This window comes from Mirounga angustirostris, unplaced genomic scaffold (genome assembly GCF_029215605.1).
Source record: "Mirounga angustirostris isolate CCGP_5_RB_7025 unplaced genomic scaffold, mMirAng1.0.hap1 SCAF_2, whole genome shotgun sequence".
NCBI classification, from domain to species: domain Eukaryota; kingdom Metazoa; phylum Chordata; class Mammalia; order Carnivora; family Phocidae; genus Mirounga; species Mirounga angustirostris.
Genome location: NW_026991710.1, coordinates 59499216 through 59505215, shown reverse-complemented (window position 1 = coordinate 59505215; position 6000 = coordinate 59499216).

The window sequence follows — 6000 nt, the reverse complement described above, 5'->3', positions numbered from 1 at the left end:
CTTACCTTTTGTTGTAGGCTATAAAGTTGGTCTAAGATTTTTAAGAAGGTTAAATACTTTTCTATTGTGGTTGCAGTGGTAGGATGTCATACCACCAATGCAGACCTCCCACATCTAGGCTCAGGTGAAGAAGGAAAGTTTATCAAGGGCCTACAAGATTCCATCATCAGGATATATGGCACCACCCCCAGAATGCAAGTATGTTATTACCTCTATTATGTCCCCTCTGATTTTATTTTACCTCCACAGCTTGCAAACGAAAAGAGAGGCCTGATCTTATGTTAGAAAAGTCTGGAGTTCTAACCCATAGGCCCTGAGAGGCCTATTTATGTCACATCCCATCTCTGTGTCCATAAGCAAGTCATTTAACTTACTTTAGCCTTAGTTTTTTTTTTTGTTTTTTTTTTTTTTATCTTTAAGATGGGAGAAGTAACACCTTGCAGGGTTATGATGAAAATTAAATGAGAAATATAACAATAGATTCTTTGCATATTATCTACACAGAGGAGGCTTTAGAAAATCAGTAGGAGATATTCGTACGGTTACAATGCTCATCTTAATCAGATTTTACCTGATTGAATAGGGGTCAGAGGAGAAAGGCCTGTTCTGCCCAGGTTCAGCTCTACCCCAGGTGGAGTTACCTAGGTTTGCATTTCCAGTGAAATTCTGGAAGACTGGAAGAAAGTTTACCATGCAGGCCAAAGTGGACCATAAGCAAAATGAAGAAGGGTAAGCAAAGATTGTCTCGGCTCTCCCTCCCCTGAGCTTTTACTGGGATCTTTCTCCCTCTCTTATTCCTTTGCCATGGCAAGCTGACCTAATTTTTGAGACTAACAACCCAACCAGTAGTCTTTAATGATGCTTTATGTAGCAATCGGAAATTACTTGTCACATCTCACCTTTTGTACAAAATTAGTTCATTGAAACTAACGTGGTGGTAAATGGTATTAATGCCTCGATGCATTAGCTTTCTCAGGTAACAACTCTGAACCTTTTATAAGCCTCCCCGGCAATTTTATTCACTGGAGAACGTAATTTTAGTGAAAGAGAGTTTTAGCAAACCATTTGAGCGCTCAGCTGGGGAGCCCTGAAGTCACACAGCTGAGTCACCAGCCTATCTGGCCAAGGAGTGCTGCTCCAGACTAGAGGGTACTGAGGAGTTTATGATTTTGAGTCTGGGGCACCGGGGTGGCATGGCCGGACCGGCTCTTGCTTTCGCCTCAGGTTGTGATCTCAGGGTCGTTAGATCGAGCCCCACGTCTGGCTCTGTGCTCAGCGGGGTGTCTGCTTCAGATTCTCTCTCTCCCTCTGCTCTCTCTCTCAAATACATAAATAAATCTTTAAATAAAATAAAATAAAATAAATAATTTTGAGTCCAAAATGCCATGTTTTATCTAATATAAAATGCCATCGATAAGATGCACCATTATTTTATGACAAGGAGAATTCTTTTAATTAAAAAAAATTTAAACTATGACCAATGCTTTCTTATTACTTGGAATTTTAATTTTACCCTAGTTGAAAGAGATACACTAGTCTTCTTTAGACATCGATTCTTTTTTTTTTTGCCTAATATTTTATTTTATTTTTTTAAATTTTATTTTGTTATGTTAATCACCATACATTACGTCATTAACTTTTGATGTAGTGTTCCATGATTGTTTGCGTATAACACCCAGTGCTCCATTCAGTATGTGCCCTCTTTAATACCCATCACTGGGCTAATCCATGCCCCCACCCTCTCCCCTCTAGAACCCTCAGTTTGTTTCTTGGAGTCCATAGTCTCTCATGGTTCATCTCCCCCTCCGATTTCCCCCCCTTCATTTTTCCCTTTCTACTATCTTCTTTTTTTTTTCTAACATATAATGTATTATATGTTTCAGAGATACAGTCTTACACAATTCACTGCGCTCACCACAGCACATACCCTCCCCAATGTCTATCACCCAGCCACCCCATTCCTCCCACTCCCCACCACTCCAGCAACCCTCAGTTTGTTTCCTGAGATTAAGAATTCCTCATATCAGTGAGATCATATGATACATGGCTTTCTCAGATTGACTTAATTTGCTTAGCATAATACCCTCCAGTTCCACCCACATCGTTGCAAATGGCAAGATTTTGTTTTGGTTTTATTTTTGTTTTTTTGATGGCTGCATGATATTCCATTGTATGTGTGTGTGTGTGTGTGTATATATATATATATATATATATATATATATACATACCACATCTTCTTTATCCATTCATCTATTGATGGACATCTTGGCTCTTTCCATAAATCAAAACCTCAATGAGATACCACCTCACACCAGTCAGAATGGCTAAAATTAACAAGTCAGGAAATGACAGATGTTGGCGGGGATGCAGAGAAAGGGGAACCCTCCTACACTGTTGGTGGGAATGCAAGCTGGTGCAGCCACTCTGGAAAACAGTATGGAGATTCCTCAAAAAGTTGAAAATAGAGCTACCATACGACCAAGCAATTGCACTACTGGGTATTTACCCCAAAGATACAAATGTAGGGATCCGAAGGGGTACGTGCACCCCAATGTTTATAGCAGCAATGTCCACAATAGAAATCGATTCTTAGTATATATGTTCTATATATACACCAGTATTACTATGTCTATGTTAGTATTATGTATGCATAAAAAGGAACAAATAATAAGTGGAATACATTGGTTAATATATTTCTAAGGCTTTTCCGATTCCAAGTCCTCCTTTTCCTAAGCACTTTCAACTTTGAAATCATCGGTATTTTTGTCTTTCCACACATTATTTTCTTTTCTGCCTTTAAAAGGGTTGGTGATGTTGCATTACTTAAAAGGGTGTTCCCCTTTGGTCTACAGGATTTTCTTCTAAGCCTCTGAGGCTATGCACAAACCATGGCAACTTCCCTGTAACTGCTGCCCGGCAGCAACACAGACCCAGCCCGATGGCAAAGATGGGAAAGCATCAAAAAATTATGCGGCTTAGGACTGATAAAATCTAAATTCATTACGATTGTTAGGGGTAAATGTTTACATTTTCAATATGCATTTTTTTCAGTGCATGAAGCTAAAACGAGCAATAATCACAGCACTTCACGCTTGTGCCTAACTCTGTAGTTGTCAAAGCGTTTTCATCCACATTATCTGATGAAAATTGCAGCCTAAAACCAAGGTTAGCGAGAGTTGCATTTTCTCTGGTGGTAGATAATGTCTTACAAAACAATAAATCAATGCGATTATCCTGCATATGTGTATTCATGCCTGTGTTCTTTCCCCTTTCATTTGCCAGCTATGGCAGAGACCGTAGGTCCACCAAAATCCATCCTTCTCTTCCCCCAGGGCACAAAATCTACACACAGTAAATTTAAAGTGAGATGTTCACTTCGTTTTCTTTGCATTGGTGGATTATAATTCTTTGAGTCTCAAAAATAACCATCTGTGTGGACCATCATTGGGTGGTAATGCTGAAGACAAAATTACGAAAGGCCTCTGGTAGTCATTAGTAGAGACAATAAACACTTTCAGTACACCAGGAATGGAAGACAAAAGCAGTAGAATATTCTGCAGGCATGATATATTTCCTGCTAAGTCACCTGTGAACGTTTTACACGTTCACATGTAAACGTTTTAACATTTTATTTTTTTTTCAAGATTATTTTTTTGAGAAAGAGAGAGAGGGAGACTATGAGGTGGGGAGGGGCAGAGGGAGAGGGAGAAGCAGGCTCCCCACTGAGCACAGAGCCGGACATGGGGCTCCATCCCAGGACCTTGAGATCATGACCTGAGCGGAAGTGAGATGCATAGCTGACAGCCACCCACACGCCCCCAGTTTTAATGTTTTAAAAATGCTACATTTACAAAAAGTTGGTAGGTATATATTACAGGGCTAAAGAAACATTTCAGGAAAAAATTATATTATGAGAAACATAAAAGCAATTTAAAGCTACCATTAAAAGAACACACATGGTTATCTCCGAAAAAAACTTGAACTCCAAACATTATGAGGTTAGGACATAACTGAATTGTTTGTGGGAATCATAAGAGTCACTAAATTATACTGAGATTAATGACAAATACACTGATGTTTCTACCTTAAAACAAAAGAAAGGTGAGAAATGTTCATGGTACAAGGATATCACCTTCCTTACTAATCCACCCCTTGAAAATACCATTCTGCTTCCATGAAAGATATTTTTAAAGAATTATTTCAAACTTAAGTCTCCTCTCCTTCCCAGTTTTGCTGCTTCTGACTTCTTACTCTCTACTTTTTCTTTCCTAAGATGTTGGAGGAAGGAGAGGGAATGAGCAACTAAAGCCTGGAGGATTTATAGTCAACTTACTTTGTTATAAGCTCATTGAACATTAATTTCTTTGACTTAAAAGATTAATTTATTTCTTTGGACTTTGGAAAACTAGATAGCTCATTTATTTAGACCTTCAAAACATAGTACTTTCTGTTTACTGTTTAATAAATTATCACACCCTGGGTTATATGTCATTTTGGTCTTTAAAGATAGTTGAAAGAGAGAGGAGGGATGGAAAGGAGAAGGAAGAAGGTCAGAAGGGTCTAAGGGAGTATGAAGAGGAAGATAATGCCCAAATCCATGGAATTTTAGGCTCAGTGTTTCTTTCCCATCAGGGCTTTGCTGGGTGCTCTTTCCTTCCCTCCACCACAACTCTTAGTAAGAGAAGGCTAGTGAAGGAAGCGAGTTCTTACTTTCTATGTACCTATAAATAGGTTTTAATAGTAATATGACAACTGTAATGCACTGAATAATTTCTTTTTTTTTTAAAAGATTTTATTTATTTATTTGACAGAGAGAGACACAGGGAGAGAGGGAATACAAGCAGGCAGGGTGGTGGGAGAGGGAGAAGCAGGCTTCCTGTGGAGCAGGGACCCCAATGAGGGGCTCAATCCCAGGACCCTGGGATCATGACCTGAGCTGAAGGTCGACACTTAATGACTGAGTGACCCATGTGCCCCCTGAATAATTTCTAATATGCAAGATCTTTGCCTTAGAGTTATATATCATTGGGAATATGAAAACTGCAAATCATTACCATTATTTTATCAATGAGGACACTGGGCTCAGAAAGGTGAGTCATTTGTGACCCAGGCATTCAGTGACACAGCTCCAATTTGAACAGAATGAACAAACTCCAAAAGCAGTTGTACATAATATTCCACCCCTGTTATCTTACTCAGAGGAGTGTCTGGAACCATGTAGAAGGGGATGAGGCCATGATGGCAGGTTTATTGGGTTGGGATGTCTAGGGCCTTGTCACTTAGGTGTTTCCCTACTTAGCCTACACCAGGGCCAGCACAAAAGCCCAGATTTTTTTTTTTTTAAATCAGAAGTTATCTTTTTTGGTGTCTATATGAATATGGGTAAAGGAAAAGATCACAATGATGAGCTAAAACTAATAGGTATAGTATCATGGAGAAGATTATATCTTAGATTTATTGGATTTGTATTAAGCTGCCCTTTAAAAAATATGGCAAGTCAAACAGATTGAGGCATATATATTAAAAAAAAAAAGGATCCTTCGGAAAGGTGGGTGGGGGGATGGATGAAATGGGTGATAGGGTTTAAAGAGTACACTTATCATGATGAGCACAGGGTGATGTATGGAAGGGTTGAATCACATTACTGTATGCCTGAAACTAATATAACACTGTATGTTATCTATACTGGAACTAAGATAACAAACTTAATTTAAAAAAAAGATCCCTGAAAGACTGAAGAAGAATGTACAGTAAAATAGATAAGGAAAAAGCCCCAGGCATCTCCTCCTCCCAGAAAAACCAGATTGTAAAACGAAATCACCTGGATACAGGTTTTGGATGGTGATTTTTCACTGGTTTTCCTTAGAGACTAGTTCAGTGATTTCCAGTGGAGTATATGAAAGCTCTCTACATATATTATACTAATAATTTTTAATAAACTACAATGCAAAATGTTTGTCATTATTCCAAAATATTATGTTTTAAAGAGTTTTTCACCCT